This window comes from Aquarana catesbeiana, linkage group LG06 (assembly GCF_042186555.1).
Source record: "Aquarana catesbeiana isolate 2022-GZ linkage group LG06, ASM4218655v1, whole genome shotgun sequence".
Classification (NCBI taxonomy): domain Eukaryota; kingdom Metazoa; phylum Chordata; class Amphibia; order Anura; family Ranidae; genus Aquarana; species Aquarana catesbeiana.
The window spans coordinates 215,434,640-215,456,714 of NC_133329.1; the positions used below are offsets into that span (position 1 = coordinate 215,434,640).

General features: G+C 43.2%; 1 protein-coding gene across 10 annotated transcripts in view; it reads right to left on the minus strand.

Annotated features, from left to right (window-relative positions):
* METTL22 (methyltransferase 22, Kin17 lysine) overlaps positions 1–22,075 on the minus strand; it is a 625,143-nt gene that overhangs the window by 597,795 nt on the left and 5,273 nt on the right. For 7 of the 10 annotated variants that reach the window (XM_073632992.1, XM_073632998.1, XM_073632995.1 and 4 more), the window contains exon 2: positions 5,611–5,734. The exons of the other annotated variants lie outside the window; for them this stretch is intronic. The gene's annotated coding sequence lies outside the window, so the exon portion shown is untranslated. The remainder of the gene's footprint in view (positions 1–5,610; positions 5,735–22,075) is intronic. 10 annotated transcript variants of the gene reach the window in all.

The following is a 22,075-nucleotide window of genomic DNA, read 5'->3' on the forward strand; positions in this document are numbered from 1 at the left end:
GCTGGAGAAACTGCTGGAGTTGGTGAAGCCGGTGGTTCCCACAGCAACCATCCCTTATTTAAAAGCCAAAATTGGTGGCCTGAGGAGCACTTATCTTAGGGAGCGCAAGAAGGTCACGGATTCCCAGAGGTCCGGAGCTGCAGCAGATGACGTTTATGTCCCCAGGCTGTGGTACTATGAGAGACTGCGATTTCTGTCAGACCACACTGAAGTCAGGGAATCCCTCTCTACTCTTCCTTCCACTCTTCCTTCCACCCCAGCTGAGGCTTCCGATGTCCAACCTGGGCCTTCCAGCCAGGAAGAAGTGGAGGAGCCCAGCTGGAGTCAGGTATAGCATTCTTCTACAGATTTCTGGACAATAAAGAAATTATGTTTACTAGATGTTATTATTGATCGCTAATTGCTGATAAAAAAAAAGTGTTTTACATATCAATAGACAGTAGTGGGCACCCAAAACTGGGACACAAATGAAAAATGCTGGGCTCAGAATGATAGTCTGTTATATTTGTTAGCATTCAATTTGCAGCAGTCAGGAGGTGAAAATTGTGTGTGATTGATGACTAAAAATCTCAAATTATGTCCCTTTTTCATACACAGGAAGACCTCAGCCAGGAGGAGGCTGTGGAATGTGGCAGTCAGGAGGAGGCGGGGATTAGTGGCAGCCAGGAGGAGGCGGGGCTAAGTGTCAGCCAAGAGAAGCCAGGGACCAGTCGCAGCCTGACTGAGTCTCAGGTCCCTCCCCTCCGCCTTCCATACAAAAGGGCCAGGAAGGCCACTCCGAGTCCCGTGCAGGATTCAGCGTTCAGGCTGATCCAGGAGGCTTCTGCGTCCCTCAGAGCCTTACCAACTCCTGAAGAGGCCTTTGCCTGCATGGCTGCCACCAAATTGCAGGGCATGCAGGAAGGTCAACGCCTCCTGTGTGAGGACCTTATTTATAAAGTCCTACGTAAGGGGGTGAGTGGGGAACTAACACCCAAGACGGATGTCATTGAGATGGACGATCCTCCTCCTCCTCCTGCTGCCACAACTCCACCACCAGAGCCACAGCGTGGAAGGAAGCGTGGAAGGAAGACCAAAGAGTGATGACCCTGGGTTCAGTCTGGTCTGACAGAAGCTGCAGTCTCTCGTATGACCACAGCCTGGGGACACAGATGTCATCTGCTGCTTTCCGGATCTCTGGGACTTCTGGACCAGACTGCCCTCCCTTAGATATGGACTCCTCAGGCCACCAATTTTGCTTTTAAATAATTGATGTCTGCCCTGGGGGTCCAAGGCTTCACCCACTTCTGCAGTTTCTCCAGCGTTGCCTCCCTCTTTGTTTAGTTGTGAGCCCTTAATAAATTTTTTGGGGAAATTCTACTCTCCTGTGTGTGTTTTCATCCAAAAAGGACAGTTTGTTGGTGACAATTCAGGTACATTTCTAACATAAAATGTGAAATTAACAAGGAACAACAACACCAAACAATCTCCTACAGATTAAATAGAACAACATATCAATGGTGTTGTGGGAACTTGTCACAAAAAACACACACAAACATTTTCGGGAGTACAAATCAAAATCGCAAAAAAAAATAAATAAATAAAATAGAAACACAAAAAAAGAATCTACATTAAAGCCAAAAAATATATAAAAAATATACAAAAATATGTTGTCAGATGTGATAAATCAAAATATATTGAGGGAATCCCGATAAATAGTAACGAAATAAGTTTGTGAGAAGTGTGTGTGAATAGGAGCAGCAAAACTACTTAATTCTTGTCACATTATAAAGAAGAAGAGAGTGATGCCTCTAGTGACATCTTTCCAAATAGGACTTTGCCATTATAGGAAATAACACAGAGACCTTGCTTTGAAGTAGCATTTGCTGCCCAAAATTTCAGCCAAAGGGTTCTCTTAGCAGTCACAGCATGTATCATGAGTCATGAGGAGACTCATACTATATCCACTGCTGCTTTGGCCACTTTTGCTACTCCTCTATAAGCTAAATTTATTTCTGGCATCAGCAAAAATGCACTCATGAACTTCTTCAAGCTTGGATAATATTTCTGGACAATCTAGTTGAAAACCACCCCTTCTACCCATTCCAGTGCTTCTTTCACTGCAGTTACATCCCGGTCTCAAATTATTGCACACAGTCATGAGGATATTGAAACTATGGTGGACAGACCTCTCCCACATGAATCTTTTGCTGTCATATATGAATGCATGCTGCTGTCCACCCTTCCTACCTCCCATTCTGGGTATTCAGTACCTCCAACTCAATGTTTTTAGCAAGCTGACTCATAATACCAACAAGGAAATTGCAAACAGAAAGACTATCCATCAGCCAAGGATAAAAAAAAAAAAAAAACACACACACACACACACACACACACAAAATTGCTTACATGACCAAAGTCCACAAAGATCTTCTACTTGAAGGATGGCCAGCTAGCGCTTTCTGCAGGGATGCAGTGGTTCCCCCCTCTCTTAGCTGACATGTGTACTAACACGATGCTGGGTTTTTAAGATGAGACTTTGAAATTATGCCAACCATGCCTCCCTGTTAGGGACTGACCCATATCGTTTTTTTCGGTGCCGATATGATACCGATATTTTCGGCCACCTCTTCTGCCGATATTATTTGCTGATATTTTGTACATTTAAACTTTTCAAAAATAACACAAAAAAAAAAAAAAAAAATCGTATGCACAAATCTGTTGTAAACTGAACATGTTAATGTTTATTAAAAAATAAACTAAAAAAAAAACTAAATTAACCACTTCCCATCCAGGCCAATTCTGACATTTCTCTCCTACATGTAAAATTCATCATTTTTTTGCTAGAAAATTACATAGAACCCACAAACATTATATATGTTTTTTTAGCAAAGACCCTAGAAAATACAATGGTGGTCGCAGCTTTATCTCGCACGATATTTGCGCAGCAATTTTTCGAACACGTTTCTTTTGGAAAAAAAACTGTTTCATGCTTTAAGAAAAAACAAAAAAAACCAAAAACATTAAAGTTAGCCAATTTTTTTGCATAATGTGAAAGATGAAGTTACGCTGAGTAAATAGATACCTAACATCTCACGCTTCAAAATTGCACACGCTCACGGAATGGTGCCAAACTTCGGTCCTTAAAAAATCCCATAGGCGACATTTAAAAAAAAAAAATACTGGTTACATGTTTTGAGTTGCAGGTTAGGTCTAGGGCTAGAATTATTGCTCTCGCTCTAACGTTCGCGGCGATACCTCACATGTGTGGTTTGAACACCGTTTTCATATGTGAGCACACGGGGACAGGGGCGCTTTCCGTTTTTTTTTTTTTATTGTTAATTTTACTTTTCATTTTTTAGTTTGACAATTTAAAAAAAAAAAAAAAAAAAAAAAATTTGATCACTTTTATTTCTAGTACAAGGAATGTAAACACTCCTTGTAATAGGAATATGGCATGATCAGTCCTCTTTACAGTGAGATATGGGGTTAATAAGACCCCACATCTCACCTCTAGGCTGGGAAGTCTGAAATCCAATAAAAAAAAAAAAAAAAAAAAAAAAGGTCTCGGCTTCCCAGCCGAGGTGGCGCCATTTGTTTGAATGCAGAGGCCGGGCGTGATGTCATAATATCGCGTCCGGCCTCTGAACGATCATAGAGGCTCTGGCGACCATGTAGTCCGCCGGAAATCTCTATGATCACCATCCAGGGCTGGCGGATCCTGTCTCCTAATCACTGATGGAAGCGTGACTCGGTAGAAGCACCAGAGGGTGGCGGGAAGCGGGCCCCCCCCCCCCCTCTCGCCACCTGTAAGAATAATCAACGGGCGGAACAGCCGATATGATCATTCTTATGCTGTAGCTGCAGGCATCATTCAGATATACCCACACAAAGTCAAGGATGTCAATGACGTACCTTGGGCGGAAAGAGGTTAAGGGCCTGTTCTTCACACGATACCTGCATGAAAACTGATGGGAGAAAAACTGTAAAACAAACACACAGATTTCAAAACTGACATCTGTCTGCAGTGCACCATGGTGTGATGATTTGAACAAGGTCTAAAAGTAAACAACTGGGAAAAATATAGAGCTTGAAAAATAATAACTTCTTAAATGGCTTCCCAAAACATAGAAAAAGTATAACTGTTACTGCAGTGCATTGCATTACAAGGATTAAATTTAATCATTTCCCGACCGGCGCACGCCGATGTACGTCGGCATAATGGCACGGCTGGGCAAATGGGCGTACCCGTACGTCCCTTTGTATTTGCCGTCGTGCCATTGCATGCCGGCAGCTCCAGTAGTCGGGTCGCGGGTCCCGCGGACTCGATCGCTGCAGGGATACCCGCGATCGCCTCACGGAGTGGACGAACGGGGAGATGCTAATGTAAACAAGTATCTCCCCGTTCTGCCTAGTGACAGTGTCACTGATCTCTGTGATCGGGAGCAGAGGTCAGTGACCTGTCACACGTAGCCACGCCCCCCCACAGTCAGCCTCGGTTCACACCAGAGGCGGCAAGACTTGCAGGTCGCCTCACCGAGGCGACCTGCACACGACTGCCGGGGCGACTTGCAAAACGACTTCTGTATAGAAGTCTATGCAAGTCGCCCCCAAAGTCGTACAGTAACCTTTTTCTAAGTCGGAGCGACTTGCATCGCTCCGATTAGAACGGTTCCATTGTACTGAACGGGACGCTACTTGTCAGGCGACCTAGGTCGCCTGACAAGTCGTCCCAGTGTGAACCGAGGCTTAGTAACACTCCCCAGGACATACTTAACCCCTCCCTAGCCCCCTAGTGGTTAACCCCCTTCACTGCCAGTGTCATTTACACAGGAATCAGTGCATTTGTATAGCACCGATTGCTGTATAAATGACAATGGTCCCAAAAATGTGTCAAAAATGTCCGCCATAATGTCACAGTCACGATAAAAAAAAAAAAATCGCTGATCGCCATTACTAGTAAAAAAAAAAAATATATATATGTAATAAAAATGCCATAAAACTATCCCCTGATTTTTAAACTTTTGTGCAAACCAATCAATAAACGCTTATTGAACACTTATTGCGATTTTTTTTTACCAAAAATATGTAGAAGAATACGTATCGGCCTAAACTGAGGAAAAAAAATGTTTTTTTAAATATTTTTTGGGGATAATTATTATAGCAAAAAGTAAAAAATAATGCGTTTTTTTCAAAAAATTGTCGCTATTTTTATGTTTATAGCGCAAAAAATAAAAACTGCAGAGGCGATCAAATACCACCAAAAGAAAGCTCTATTTGTGGGGAAGAAAAAAAAAAAAAAAAAAAAGGATGTCAATTTTGTTTGGGAGCCACGTCGCACGACCGCGCAATTGTCAGCAAAAGCGACGCAGTGCCGAATCACAAAAAGTGCTCTGGTCAGGAAGGGGGTAAATTCTTCCAGGGCTGAAGCGGTTAAATCACTACGCCTGCTACTGCAGTGCAAAAAGCTAGACAGTGAGTGGACAGGACGCACTGACACTACACTTTCTTCAATATTCCCAGTTAAGTAGAACAACATTATAGTGCGAAAAGCATAACATTTCAAACACGGTCACCTGTTAAACGGGTTCTGTTTGTTTCATACATTACTGACACTGAAAACACACTCACTTGGTACAGATGAAGGAGGAACAGAGAGGTCCCTTCTTGCATGAGAGGCAAGTCTTTCGTAGCATGCATCATTTTCTTTCCACCACTGAAGAGGACCACCACTTCTTCTGTCAATTACCGGTTCCTTCAAAATAGAGATGAAGTTCATCATCCAGGCTGATTATTGATACACATTCAGAAGAATCCTCCACATGAGGCCCCAATAACACGCTGAACATGGCATCAATTCGACCACGATGAAGATTCTCTTCTGCTCATTGTCTTTTTTGACATTTGTCAGTTTTTGCAGCATCCTGCTTAGAGGTCGACCGATATATCGGCCGGCCGATATATCGGCCGATATTTGGCGTTATTTACTTAATCGGCATCGGCCGATTGTGCTGATAAAAAAGGCCGATTGTAACTTCAGCCGTGACTTGCAAATGACTTCTGTAATAGAAGTTAATGCAAGTTGCCTTAAGTTATCTGTGAAGTTATCTTCTCTCCTCCTCTGGGCAGCCTGCCAAGTCTGATAAGAAGATACATTTGTATCTTTCAGGTTCTTTTTATCAATAGACTGAACTCCATGGAGAAGTTTTCAGTTTAACCATTTAAAGACTAAATCTTTTCTGACACTTGTTGCTTACAAGTAAAAATCCTGTATTTTCTGCTAGAAAATCACTTAGAACCCCCAAACATTATATATATTTTTTTAGCAGAGACCCTAGGGAATAAAATGGTGATTGTTGCAATATTTTATGTCATACGGTATTTGCGCAGTGGTCTTTCAAACGCAATTTAAAAAAAAAAAAATACAGTAATGAATTAAAAAAAAAAAAACCTAAGCAGTAAAGTTAGCCCATTTTTTTTCGTCCAAAAGTTTTGATTACCTGTTTTTGTGTATTTAATATTTAAGATAGTTTTTTTTTTTTCGTTTTCTAAATTATACATACAAGTGAACTGATTGGAGGTTTGTTTTGTTTAATGTTTAAAAAAAATTTCTGTATTACTTAAGGTTGCTTTCACACTGGAGCAGGCATGCGTTGATGGTAAAACGCTGCTAGTTTTAGCGGCGCTTTACCGTCATTTTAGAGGCGCTATTCGGCTGCTAGCGGGGCGCTTATAACCCAGCTAGCGGCCGAGGAAGGGGTTAAATGCGCCCCTGAAGCGCCGCTGCCAAAACGCTTTGCAGGCGCTTCGGCAGCGGTGCACATTCATTTCAATGGGCAGGAGTGGTGGAGGAGCGGTATTGCACCGCTCCAAAGATGCCGTTTGCAGGACTTTTTTTACATCCTGCCAGCACATCGCCTCAGTGTGAAAGCACTCGGGATATCACACTGAGACTGCAGGGGAGCCATTTTACAGGCACTTTACAGGCGCTATTTTTAGCCCAAAAGCGCCTGAAAAACTCCCCAGTGTAAAAATCTAACTGTTAGATTTTATGAGATGAAGGGAAAAAAGAAAAAAAAAAAATCGGCCAAATATATCGGCCCAAAAAAATCGGCATCACATATCGGCCATCGGCCACCGCGATTTCTAAATATCGGCATCGGCATCGGCCAGAGAAAAACCCATATCGGTCGACCTCTAATCCTGCTCTTTCACATTAGTAACATCATGCTCTTTCAAACTTGACCTTTCTGCAGGAACCTCCAGCAGCTTGTGTTGATCTTCTGTCAACCATTGTTTTGCCTTGGCCAATACACCATCAGAAGAGAAAGCATGATTCTTGTATTGAGGATCCAAAAGACATGCCAGCACAACATTTTTATTCTCTTCATGCTTCTCAAAGCATTTGGTGAGGCTGTCCCTCATGACTTCCCTGAATGTTTTAATGCCACGTGTGTTGGGTCCTTCATTCTCTTGAAGCAGCATCTTCAGCACTCTCACACATGGGATGATAGATGACACAGATGAGTCGTAATGACTCACCTCTAGTGTCACTTCCTCTATGGGGAGGGGGGGGTCTCAATGACATTGGCTACAATGTCCCACTGATCAGCAGTAAAACAACTACATCCTCCATGTTCGCCTGAATAGATGCTCAGAGCTTGCTTCTGTTCTTTGCAGCATGCGAAGTGTTGAATTCCAATGTGTTGGAACAGCCTGAATTAGGCTGTTTTTGGGGAGGCCAAGGTCTGCCTGAATGCACCTAAGTCTCTGCTTGGCAAGGACTGAATGGTGGAAATGGCCTGCACACCGCTTCAGAATGCCAAATATATCTTTCAAAGTTCTTTGGCTTGACAGACCATCATTTACCACAAGTTGCAGGGTTTGTGCCATGCAACTGAGGTTGGATACTTCAGCATGCCTCATTCCTTTCACCATGTTTGCGCCGCTGTCACGCTGCACAAGTATCACTCGGTCTTTGTTTATTCCCCAGTCTTCAAGCATGCCTATAAACATTTCTCTAATGTACTCCCCAGTGTGGGATCCTTGCATCACCTTTGTATTCAACACCAAATTGCCTTCTTGGAAATCTGCTGTCAATGAAGTGGCATGCAAGATTCATTAGTGACTCTCTTGGTCCTGACCAGCAGTCAGTTGTGAATGAGAGCGAGTTACCAGCATGCTCTGGTTGCAACATAGACTTTACTTTCTCAACTACCTTTTGGTGAATCTTTCCCAGCATCTCGGTTCGGTAATACTTTTCACTCTTCAGTGTGTACCTTGACATCAACTGCTGAAATCCAGAGTCAGACACCATTGTAAATGGCTGGTTATCTGTAACCATCATATCTGTGATTGCTTTGTCCAGCTGTTGGGATCTTCCACCCGAATTTAGACGCTTTTTTGTGAAACATATCTTTTATTGTTGTTTGGTGGGATTGTGGTATTTCACTTTGTGATTCTGTTTGTTTTCTCTGTGTTTAATTATATAATTTGTGGGTGGCTTGCTGGCTGGCACCCTGCTGTGGGTGGGCTTGCTGGCTGGCACCCTGCTGTGGGTGGGCAGCTAGCTACCTGCTGTCTGTGGGTGGCTTGCTGAATGGCACCCTGCTGTGGGTGGCTTGCTGAATGGCACCATGCTGTGGATGGGTGGCTGCTGGCTGGCACCATGCTGTGGATGGGTGGCTGCTGGCTGGCACCATGCTGTGGATGGGTGGCTGCTGGCTGGCACCATGCTGTGGATGGGTGGCTGCTGGCTGGCACCATGCTGTGGATGGGTGGCTGCTGGCTGGCACCATGCTGTGGATGGGTGGCTACTGGCTGGCACCATGCTGTGGGTGGCTACTGGCAGGCACCATGCTGTGGGTGGCTACTGGCAGGCACCATGCTGTGGGTGGGTGGTCACTGGCTGGCCTGGCACCTTGCTGTGGGTGGGTGGCCACTGGCTGGCCTGGCACCTTGCTGTGGGTGGGTGGCTACTGGCTGGCCTGGCACCTTGCTGTGGGTGGGTGGCTACTGGCTGGCCTGGCACCTTGCTGTGGGTGGGTGGCTGCTGGATGGCCTGGCACCTTTCTGTGGGTGGCTGCTGGCTGGCTGGCCTCAGTGGCCTGGCACCGTGCTGTGGGTAGCTGCTGGCTGGCCAGCTGGCCACGTGGGATGTCTGTCCGTCCGAATGTCAAGGCAAGGGAGGCTGTCAGACTCGATAGGCCCAGTGTGCGGAGGTGTAATGGTGTTGTGTGGGTGTCCCGTGTGTCCCTGCGCACTGGGTTTGCACTCTGCAGGCTTCTGGACCCCAAAAAGATGGCCGCGGCCCACAGAGACCAATATCAGTAATATCGGTCTAGTTTGGGACTGATACCGAGTTTCTTGAAAATGCTGATATTGGCCTGCAATAAATCGGCCATACCGATAAATCAGTCAATCCCTACTCCCTGTATCCCAATGTCACCATGGCAGCACTGTACCAGAGGAGGGCATAAAGTCACTGGCGCCATAAGGAGGACTAAAGGGTGGAAACACCTCAGCCATCATTATGGAACTGGGCTGCATACCAGAATGAACAACAGTCCACAGAAATGAGCCATAAACACATACTAAATACCAAACTTCATACATATGAAAACACACACCAATGTGGAAATCCTGGAGCTAGGTCAAAGGAAGAATACATGGCTTCAAGATTAAAATTTAAAGCGGAACTATAGGAAAACATTTTTGGAGGTTTAATCCCTATGAGGTTCATTTTTGCCCTATTTGTCCCATTAGGAGATTGACCTTCACTTCCTGGCCCATAGACAAAACAGTTTTTCATTTCACCTTCCATTTTAGCGCAAGAAGCAACTAAGGTGGACAGGAGGCACACACCATTTTCTTCATTAAATAGGAGGTCCAGCCCCCCCGCACAAAAAATTTAAATTCAGCAGCTGCAAATACTGCAGCTGCTGACCTTTAACATATGGACACTTACCTGTCCAGGGAGCCCACGATGGCGGCACCCAGCCAATCTTCAGACTGGCTGTCGGATGCAGCCATCGCCTTTTCTGGTAAGGGAACCCGGCGGTGAAGCCTTTTGGCTGCACAGCCGGTTCCCTACTGCACATGCGCAAAGCACACTGTGCTTTCTAATTGGTCCGGTGGTGGAGGAAGGAGGAGGGGGCCGAACTTCTGGGAGACTGGGCCGCAGCCTGGTCTCCTGGAAGTGGTGAATGGTACCTGTCAAAAAAACAGAAAGTCCAAAAAAAACTTTTGAGTGGAACTTCTCCTGTGAGTGTGGAATTTCCTAATCTATAATGAACAGGAATAATCTGATTTTATCCCCAATAAAATCCAAGGCTAAGGCTATACATTTAACTGCTATAAACACAATACTGTAGAGGTGCAATACAGATATACTTTATGAACATAAAATAAAGGTCTAGATATGTTGGATGAACAAAACCTGCAAATTTAAAAGTGATTGTAAACAATCACCTTGTAAAACAACTTATTCAGTTTAAAATAGAAATTAAAAAAGCAAAACATTTTTGTATAGATATATAAAAAAAAAAAAAAAAATTTTAAATAGCTTTTTTACTTTTTTTTTTTTTATAAGTGATCGTATTCCCTCTGTTCTCAGCTGTATAAGAGCTGGGGGGAGGAGAAGCAGCAGAACACTGAGCTTCCCAGTGAATGGCTGTGCAGCTGGGGGAGAGTGTCAGGAAAAGGCTGATCATTGGAGGAGGGTACACAGAGTTCCCAGCAAAGCTAGAGAACTGACTTTCTCATGCAAGTACATGGTACAGCAGGCACATATTAGGAATATAAAGTGTTGGGGTAACAAACGCTATAATAATGAATATCCACATGCGATACAAAACATACGTCAAAAGTGAGACCAACTGTCTACACCAAGAATACTCGAATATGATTTATTTAGGATTCAGTTTAACTGCTTGCCGACCAGTTGCCATCGTTATATGACGGCAGGTCGGCTCTCCAGCACAAATCGTCGTAGCTGTACAGTGGCTCGGGCATGCTGCACAAACTCGATGTCCACCGGCGACCCGCAATCGCCTAATAGGGGCAGAATGGGAATCCCCATTCAAACAGGAGACATGACAGAGATCTACTGTTCCCAGTGATTGTCCCTGCCAGTCCATCCCTCCTACAGTTAGAACACACCTAGGGAACACAGTTGACCCCTTGATCACCCCCTAGTATTAACTCCTTCCCTGCCAGTGTCATTTTTACATTGATCAGTGCATTTCAGTACTGATCAATGTAATAATGTCACTGGTCCCCAAAAAGTGTCATTTGGGGTCAGATTTGTCCACCGCAATGTCATAGTCCTACTTAAATTCACAGATCGCCGCCATTGGTAGTGAAAACAATAAAAATAAATAAATCAAAGTCCCTAAATCTATCCCAAAGTTTGTAGACGCAATACGTTTTGCCCAAACCAATATATATATGTATGTATGTATGTGTATATATATCTCATAATGTACACACAGCACCCCATATTGACAGAAAAACACAGAGTTGTTGACATTTTTGCAGATTAAAAAAGAAAAACTGAAATATCACATGGGCCTAAGTATTCAGACCCTTTGCTGTGACACTCATATTTAACTCAGGTGCTGTCCATTTCTTCTGATCATCCTTGAGATGGTTCTACGTCTTCATTTGAGTCCAGCTGTGTTTGATTATACTGATTGGACTTGATTAGGAAAGCCACACACCTGTCTATATAAGACCTTACAGCTCACAGTGCATGTCAGAGCAAATGAGAATCATGGAGGTCAAATGAACTGCCTGAAGAGCTCAAAGACAGAATTGTGGAAAGGCACAGACCTGGCCAAGGTTACAAAAAAATTCTCCTGCGCTTAAGGTTCCTAAGAGCACAGTGGCCTCCATAATCCTTAAATGGAAGACGTTTGGGACGAGCAGAACCCTTCCTAGAGCTGGCCGTTCAGCCAAACAGCTATCAAGGGAGAAAAGCCTTGGTGAGAGAGGTAAAGAAGAACCCAAAGATCACTGTGGTTGAGCTCCAGAGATGCAGTTGGGAGAAAGTTGTAGAAAGTCAACCATCACTGCAGCCCTCCACCAGTCGGGGCTTTATGGCAGAGTGGCCTAATGGAAGCCTCTCCTCAGTGCAAGACACATGAAAGCCCGCATGGAGTTTGCTAAAAAAACACCTGAAGGACTCCAAGATGGTGAGAAATAAGATTCTTTGGTCTGATGAGACCAAGATAGTACTTTTTGGCCTTAATTCTAAGCGGTATGTGTGAAGAAAACCAGGCACTGCTCATCACCTGTCCAATACAGTCCCAACAGTGAAGCATGGTGGTGGCAGCATCATGCTGTGGGGGTGTTTTTAAGCTGCAGGGACAGGATGACTGGTTGCAATCGAGGGTAAGATGAATGTGGCCAAGTAGGGATATCCTGGACGAAAACCTTCTCAAGAGTGCTCAGGACCTTTAGACTGGGCCAAAGGTTTACCTTCCAACAAGACAATAACCCTAAGCACACAGCTAAAATAACGAAGGAGTGGCTTCACAACAACTCTGTGACTGTTCTTGAATGGCCCAGCCAGAGCCCTGACTTAAACCCAATTGAGCATCTCTGGAGAGATCTAAAAATGGCTGTCCACCAACGTTTACCATCCAACATGACAGAACTGGAGAGGATCTGCAAGGAGGAATGGCAGAGGATCCCCAAATCCAGGTGTGAAAAACTTGTTGCATCTTTCCCAAAAAGACTCACGGCTGTATTAGATCAAAAGGGTGCTTCTACTAAATACTGAGCAAAGGGTCTGAATACTTAGGACCATGTGATATTTCAGTTTTTCTTTAATAAATCTGCAAAAATGTCAACAATTCTGTGTTTTTCTGTCAATATGGGGTGCTGTGTGTACATTAATGAGGAAAAAAAATGAACTTAAATGATTTTAGCAAATGGCTGCAATATAACAAAGAGTGAAAAATTTAAGGGGGTCTGAATACTTTCCGTCCCCACTGTAAAATTGATCTATTTTTTTCAAAATTGTCGCTATTTGTTTATAGCGTAAAAAATAAAAACCGCAGAGCTGATCAAATACCACCAAAAGAAAGCTCTGTTTGTGGGAAAAAAAAGGACTTCAATTTTGTTTGGGTACAACGTCGCACGACCACGCAACTGTCAGGTAAAGCGACGCAGTGCCGTATCGCAAAAAATAGCCTGGTCATTAAGGGGACCATTCCTTCCGGGGGTGAAGTGATTAAGTAGAAATATAGGCAAAACGTTTTCCTTTTCATTTTGGATAGAGTAAGTGAGGACAATAACCCCGGTAAGGTTCATTTCTGCCCTCTTTGTCCCATTGGAGAAATTTACCTTCACTTCCTGTCCCATAGCCAAAACAGGAAGTGAAGTCAAATAGACTCCAAATCCACCCACTGCTGTGCGCTGTTAATCACTGGCAAGGCAGCCCTTAAGGGAAACTAGTCCCAGAATTTCCCATCAGGTTCTGCCCACCTGACAACATGCTTGTTGGGTGGGTGGAGCCTGATGGGGAACTCAGTTCCCCATAAGGTCCATCTCACCTGTGATTGACAGCACACAGAAGTGGGCAGATTTAAAAGCCTAAATGACTAATTAGCAGCTATCAATCCACCCACTGCTGTGTGCTGTCAATCAAAAGTAAGGTGGACCTGATGGGGAACTAGTCTCTCAGTTCTCCATCAGGATCCACCCACTCCTGGTACAAAAGTCCTCAGGCATGTGCCTGTCAGCGTCACAGTGCCTGGGGAAAAGACGTTGAAAAAGGAGTGTCCAGTATGAACACCCCAGCCTTAGTGCCAGCATCGATAGATTAATTTACCTGTCTGACAAGTAAATGAATAGGACGCAAGCACCAACACTTTTGGTCCTGCACCCTAAAGGAAATCTACGTCACTTTTTATCGGTTCCCCAGTATGACCCTGTAATATTTCTCCGGTGTTCAGCCTATTTTGTGAGCTGAGGGTGAAGCTGCATTTCAGGAACTATAGAGAAATTCTGCACATACAATTTATTATTATTATACAGGATTTATATAGCGCCGACAGTTTACGCAGCGCTTTACAACATTAGGGCAGACAGTACAAGTACAATACAATTCAATACAGGAGGAATCAGAGGGCCCTGCTCGTTAGAGCTTACAATCTAGGAGGGAGGGTCAAGTTATACAAAAGGGTAATAGCTGGGGGGGATGAGCTAATAGAGAAAATAGTGCAGTTGTTAGATGGAGGCAGGATAGGCTTCTCTGAAGAGGAAAGTTTTCAGGGATCGCCTAAAAGTGGATAAAGTTGGAGACAGTCTGACAGATTGGGGTAGGGAATTCCAGAGGATGGGCGAGGCTCGGGAGAAGTCCTGGAGGCAGATATGGGAGGAGGTGATGAGGGAGCTAGAGAGCAGGAGGTCTTGGGAGGAACGGAGATGGCGATTAGGTTGGTATTTTGAGACTAGGTTAGTGATGTAGCTGGGGGCAGAGTTGTGGATGGCTTTGTAACTTATTGTTAGTATTATGAATTTAATTCGTTGGGCGAGTGGTAGCCAATGGAGGGATTGGCAGAGAGGGGTAGCAGACACTGAGCGGTTTGTAAGGTGGATGAGTCTGGCAGCAGCATTCATGATGGACTGAAGGGGGGATAGTCTGTTTAAAGGTAAGCCAATGAGGAGTGAGTTGCAGTAGTCAAGGCGAGAGATAACCAGGGAGTGAACCAGGAGCTTTGTGGTTTCATTGGTTAGAAAGGGACGTAGTTTAGACATGTTGCGGAGGTTGAGGCGGCAAGCTTTGGAAAGTGATTGGATGTGGGGCTGAAAGGAGAGTTCAGAATCTAGGATAACACCTAGCACCCTGACATGTGGGGACGGGTGGATGGTTTTGCCATTGCTCTTGACAGAGAAGTCAGGGGAAGAGGCACGTGGGGGAGGAAATATTATAAGCTCGGTTTTGGACAAGTTGAGTTTGAGGAAGTGGTGTGACATCCATACAGATATGTCGGTTAGTAAGTTAGTGATGCGTGAGGAGACTGATGGAGTGAGTTGAGGGGTGGAGAGATAGATTTGTGTGTCATCAGCATAGAAATGATATTGAAAGCCGTGAGAGGCTATCAGCTGACCCAGGGAAGAGGTGTAGATTGAAAATAAAAAAGGTCCAAGAACAGAACCTTGGGGGACCCCGACAGAGAAGGGAAGAGGAGTGGAGGAAGTAGAATTGTAAGTGACACTGAAGGTGCGTTGGGATAGGTAGGATGAGAGCCACTGAAGAGCACAGTCACGGAGACTGAGGGAGTAAAGTTTTTTGAGGAGGAGGGGGTGGTCAACCGTTTCAAAGGCAGCTGAAAGATCCAGAAGCAGGAGTACAGAATAGTGTCCGTTGGTTTTTGCAGTTAGTAGGTCATTTGTGAGTTTTAAAAGAGCAGTTTCTGTGGAGTGTTGAGGGCAAAATCCAGATTGAAGGGGATCAAGAAGGTTGTTTTTAATGAGGTGGTCACTCGTTTGTAAACCAGGCTTTCAAGGAGTTTAGAGGAAAAGGGGAGCAAGGAGATTGGGCGTAGGTTGTTAAGATTGGTATGGTCCAAGGACGGCTTTTTGAGTATGGGGGTGACCAGTGCATGTTTTAGAGCATCGGGGAAGATGCCAGAGGTGAGGGAGAGATTGAAGATGTGGGTTAGAGAGTGTAGGATGGGGTCAGAGGGTGACCGTAGCATTTGGGAGGGAATAGGGTCCAGGGGACAGGTGGTTAGGTGGGCGATAGAAAGGAGTTTAGCAACTTCATTCCAACCAGTCGGCACATAAGGCATGATCATTATAAAAAATAATAAAATAAAAACTTGCTACAGCTGCTCAAGCAACCCAGGCAGAGGTACAGCCTATTTCCAACCCCTGTCCCCATCACTTTTGCTGGATAGCTTCTTCTATATTTAAAAAGGGAAAACGTATAACTTAGACAAGCTAATTGGAAAACAAACATTACATGTAATAACTGTATACAGTTAATCAGAATATCAATATGTTTGAAAGTGTGGTCCTTTAATATGACATCATATATATGTATTGAGAAAATTAGATAAGTTCTTATCCCAAAACTACCACTGGCTTTATTTTTCTTTGAAGTAATTTTATGCTTTATGCACATCACAGATCACCTTCTCAATAAAAGAAAAGATTGGAGTTGATGGTGTGCTGCAATCATGGGACCAAAGCTTCTATCTATAGTGAAGAGTGGATACCGATCTCTGTTGGGATGCCACAAGGTTACTCCACACTATGGTATGCATTTTATACATTCATAAAGATTAGGCTGGGATGTAGAGCTTACAGTGTTCCTCTGCTTAAAGGCACCTTTTTCCAGAAAATAGCCTATGCTGTGAAGGCAAAGCCCCGGTAGGTATTAAAGGCTAGGTTCACCTTTGGGTAAAAAAAAAAAAAAAAAAAAGGAAGAACAAAAAATAGATACATGTTTTGCAAGAAAAGTGGATTACAGGTACAATGTCAAATTCCTACAAACACTTCCTCCAGCTCTTTGCCCATACCTCTGTATGAGCTGTCATTTGGAGGGCTAGAAGAGTCAATGGATTACAAGTGTGCTGATTACCACATTCGTAGCCTATTAAGAACCACAAGTTTGTCTCTGTGGCAGTGGAAGATGGGACTTGTAGTTTATTCACTGGTTCCCAGCTGCACCAATTTTTATTGTGAGAGCTGCTGTGGAGGAGAAGAACCTCCAAGAGCTGTCAGTGGGGGAAGAGGGTTGGAGGGGAGGCATTTGCACCATATTACATCCTAAACATGGGTGTAACATGTAAAGGTGCCAAAGGTAAACTTAGTCTTTAACCACTTGCTTACTGGGCACTTAAACCCCCTTCCTGCCCAGACCAAATTTTCAGTTTTCAGCTCTGTCACTCTTTGATTGACAGTTGCGCTGTCATGCTACAGTTTACCCACACAGATAGAGCTTTCTTTTGGTGGCATTTAATTGCTGCTGGGTTTTTTATTTTTTGCTAAATAAAACAAAAAGGGACCGAAATTTTGAAAAAAAAACGGTTTCATAGTTTGTTATAAAATTTTGAAAAAAAAACGGTTTCATAGTTTGTTATAAAATTTTGAAAACAGGTCATTTTTCTCCTTCACTGATGTGCACTGATGAGGCTGCACTGATAAGGCAGCACTGATCTGTGGCACTGATTATTAGACACTGATGGGCATCGATTGGCAGCACTGGTGGACATTGATGGGTGGCACTGTGGGCACTGGTAGGTGGCACTGGTGGGTGGCACAGTGGGCACTGGCTTTCTGAGTGAGGGACCGATGATCCTCTGACAAAAGCCGGTGATCGGTATTTTTTTTTCCTCACGCTGTCAGTGTGAGGGGGAAAAAAAAAGCCGATTACCGAACTTCTGTTTACATCACGTGATCAGCCATCATTGTCTTATAGACTCAGTGATCACAGAGAGGGTCACGCAAACTGCGCTTGCTCGGGAGGACATCCATGGACGCCCTCCTGGCAATTAAGACCCGTGCTGCAGCCGTATTTCTGTTCATTCATTTAACTGTCATATCTGTTGGTCATTTGAGCCCCTGTAAGCCTGGTCGAAAAACTCCCAATTAGCAACCCCCATGTCCTGCATTGTTGCTAGTAGGAGTGCCCAGAATGGAAATTTTGGTGCCGAAACCAAAAATGCAGGATACACTTAGCCGAAAGCTGAAACCGAAACCAAAAATGACAGGTTTTAAAAAAAAAAAATGTATATCTTTATATATAAAATTGTATTAAATTCGACTTTTTAATTAATAATTACCAACTTAAATTAATGAATTTATTGTTGGCCATTATTGGCACCTTTAGTGCAAGAAATGCTCAAGAAAAATGCAGTCTGCAGTCTCTAACCATCTCTTGTATCATGAAAGGTAAAAACAAAAATTGCGCTTACACTAATAAATATAAGCAGCGACTAAAAAGTAGTAAACCATAAATCATATATAAATCAAAAGTCGCGCTAAAAACTAGAGGTGACAGACAAATGTCTAAAAAACTTCATAAGGATATGAAGGTGAATAGTGATCACTAAATAGATGAGTTTCATAGGAGTGCTGAGCAATGTAAATACACACTACAAAAATAAATGCTGTTAATTAAATAGGACACAGAAAACATTGACTATGTCCGTGTGAAAAGATCAATATTGCATGACCCAATCAGTGACAGGTGAATATCTCAAATAACTGTAGGAATAATATTGTGACAAATCTGTGACTCAAAAACTGAACCGTGATGAATGAGGAAAAAATATAAATGAATAAAAAAAAAATACAATAAACCCAAAAAAAGTCAGTGGCTCAACAAAAACAGTGATAGTAAAAGTCCATCCGTGCTACATTGATATGCAAAGAAAATAACTTGTCTCCCAGTGCTCTTGTGAAATAATGTAACAGAATCTTGCTGTGGTAAAAATTAGAGTGCGAGTTAGGGATCTGGGTGATGCTCCATTTCGTTGCCCCTTTATCACTGACTATTCCTGCCAACACTTTAGAGTTAAACGTATTATTAACAAATACTGGCATGTCCTCAGAAATGATAGGGTGCTGGCATCTATATTGCCAGTCAAACCGCAGGTGGTGTTCAGGGGGGCACCTTCACTTAAGGACAAAGTGGCACCCAATATCTTTGATCCCCCAGTTTCGAGGCCTAGTTTCTTTTCTGAACTGACAGGATATTTTCAATGTAGAAGATGTCAGGTTTGTTCGCTGAATGGATGTAGGAGTAGAAGAACGATGAATTTTATCTCCACGTGTACACGCAAGTCCTACACCATCGAGCCCTTCATTACATGCTCTACCACGGGGGTGGTTTACTTGCTGCAGTGCCCTTGTGGCCTGCAGTATGTGGGCCGTACTAAAAGACCCCTGCAGGTGAGATTAAATGAGCATATTAATAATATTAGGAGAGGGTTCACAAAACATTCTGTGTCGAAACATTACCTGACAGCTCATCGTCGAGACCCCACGGGTACAATTTTTTGGGGGATAGACAAGTTTAAGCCCCACTGGAGGGGGAGTGTCCTGGTACGTAGCATCTCTAAATTAGAGATGGCCTGGGTTCATAAATTGAAGTCCTACACCCCCTTTGGTCTTAACATCGATGTAGATGTTAACGCCTTTATAGACAACTCTTAGGCAGTAATGGTTTGTTTTTGTTTTTTGTTATTACTAGTTTCTTTTTATGATTTTATTTTTCTTTTAAAAGCGTAAAGAGTCTGTCTCTAATGATATATGTGGAGTTTTTGATTAGCTGTTTTTGGAGTGCCCTCTTATTTCAGGGAAAACGGTTTCCTAACTATATATAAAGTAAACATTTTGTATATGCATTTATTTTTATCGCATAGGTCTTGACCCGTTTTTATTTTTATTTTTATGTTATTTTTATATTTATTTTTATATCTATTTTTTTTTTTTTTTTTGTATTCCTTAATATATTATTTAATTTAATTTCATATATATATTCTTTTTCACATTTGAGGTTGAAATTTCGAACTGTAGTGCGCGCATTTCTTTCACAGAGACATGCGCACGTAATAGATACTACTTATCTATACACACAGCCCTGTCATTATGAGGGGCCTTTTTTCCTTGTTTTGGTTTAACTTATTAATTTGTTGCAGCAGTAATTCTGCAATCTTTGGCCACATTTGTTTGATTTTTATAGTCTTGATAAAGATGTTTTATATATTATTTTTTGTGCCTTAAACATCTATTACTTAGGTAACATTCTGTCCCTGCCCACACTGTTTCCCTTAGATGAGATGGCGCTTTCATCCTGTTGTGGCAATGAGATGTTGTTGATGTGTCTATATAAGCGGTGAGTCGGGACGCTGCCCATATCCCGTGACCACGTCCTGTTGTGACGAAACGGCGTAGGGAGGAGGAGCTACGTCCCGACTACACCGCGATTCACACACCCGGAAGACACGGGTTACTTTGGAGCCGGCCGGCTTTTTCTTACGTGTTTTAAATCTTCTATGCTTCTGTAAGTGCAACCTTTAATTTTATATTTAATAAAACGCTGGTTTTATGCTATGTGGAGCACTTTGTTTTTTGCATGGTGACATTTCCTTATTTGCGGAGGCTGGTGGGAGAGAGTCCCTGGATCTGGACGCTGAGTGCCTGCTTTAAAGATCCCTGGCTGGGGTTGCAGCCATCCGCTTCCTGGGTCTCCTGTAATTTAGAGACCATTTTTATCTGGTAAGAGGCAGCATTTTTCCAAGAGGTGGAGGTCTGTCTACGCACTCTAATTTTTACCACAGCAAGATTCTGTTACATTATTTCACAAGAGCACTGGGAGACAAGTTATTTTCTTTGCATATCAATGTAGCACGGATGGACTTTTACTATCACTGTTTTTGTTGAGCCACTGACTTTTTTTGGGTTTATTGTATTTTTTTTATTCATTTATATTTTTTCCTCATTCATCACGGTTCAGTTTTTGAGTCACAGATTTGTCACAATATTATTCCTACAGTTATTTGAGATATTCACCTGTCACTGATTGGGTCATGCAATATTGATCTTTTCACACGGACATAGTCAATGTTTTCTGTGTCCTATTTAATTAACAGCATTTATTTTTGTAGTGTGTATTTACATTGCTCAGCACTCCTATGAAACTCATCTATTTAGTGATCACTATTCACCTTCATATCCTTATGAAGTTTTTTTAGACATTTGTCTGTCACCTCTAGTTTTTAGCGCGACTTTTGATTTATATATCTCTTGTATCATGTCTGCAATCTTTTACTTGAAAGCAAATATACCAAATAATTCTGCGCTGCCCTATAAAAGGGGGAAGTAAGCGGCTAACACGGCCAGTAGGATATGTGCATATAAAGGATTAAATAAAATAAGTGTAGCGCTAAAACAACCCTAGATGTCCAAAAAATGGAAATGGTATAGTCCAGGAACCAATATATCTCTAGATATAAATTGGACAAAAGTATCCATATAGTTCATATAGAGTATGGTCCATAGATATTGCGTGACTTCATATATGGAATATATCAATAAATGCGTGACATCTGGCGTGAGGGGAACACCACCACCGACAATAAAAAGGCTTACCAGATCGATTGGACCCGAAAAAGACGTACGTCTGGTCGGGTCAAACAGGCTTGGGTGGTGAACCACTGTAGGAGATCCGGAAAAGATGAACAGGTGGGGTCTTTAGAATGAAACCCTGGACTGGTGTATCCCTCAAGAAGATGTCAAAAAGCGGGTGATGACAACAATGGATGGGGAAGGAAAAAGAAAGGCCACATAGTGTGAATCCGTAAAATTATGTAGCAAATTTATTAAAAAAAACAGGAAATACACTCACATGTAAATCTTCAAAACAGCGCTGTAAATTGTAAAAATGGCGGCAGTGGGGTCTAAGAGGATGGAAACGCGTCGGGTAGGACCCCACTGCCACCATTTTTTTTAATTTACAGCGCTACACTTATTTTATGCAATCTTTTACTTAAAGCGGAGGTCCGCCGAAAAAAAAAATATTAAAAGCCAGCAGCTACAAATACTGCAGCTGCTGACTTTTAATATATGGACACTTACCTGTCCAGGGAGCCCACGATGTCGGCAGCCGAAGCCGATCTGTCCGTCGCCTCTCGGCTGCTGCCACCGCCATCCTCGGTAAGGGAATAAGGAAGTGAAGCCGTGCTTCACTTCCTGGTTCCCTACTGCGCATGCGCGAGTCGCGATGCGCGTCCTCTCTGGTCCCTGCTGTGTTCTGTGTCTCCCAGAATAGTTACATAGTAGGTGAGGTTGAAAAAAGACACAAGTCCATCAAGTCCAACCCATGTGTGTGTACATGCGGGGGGAGGACAGTGTAGGCGCCGGAAGTGGCGTAGGTCACCCCAAGCGCCGCAGTGATCTATGCCAGGAAGTGGGAGCAAATACCTGTATTAGACAGGTATCTGCTCCCTCCTCCCCCCTGACAGGTGCTAAATGTGACACCGGAGGGGGGGGGGGTATCCAAAAAGTGGAAGTTCCATTTTTGGGTGGAACTCCACTTTAAACTTAAACACTTTCCATTCGGTGCACCTCTAGC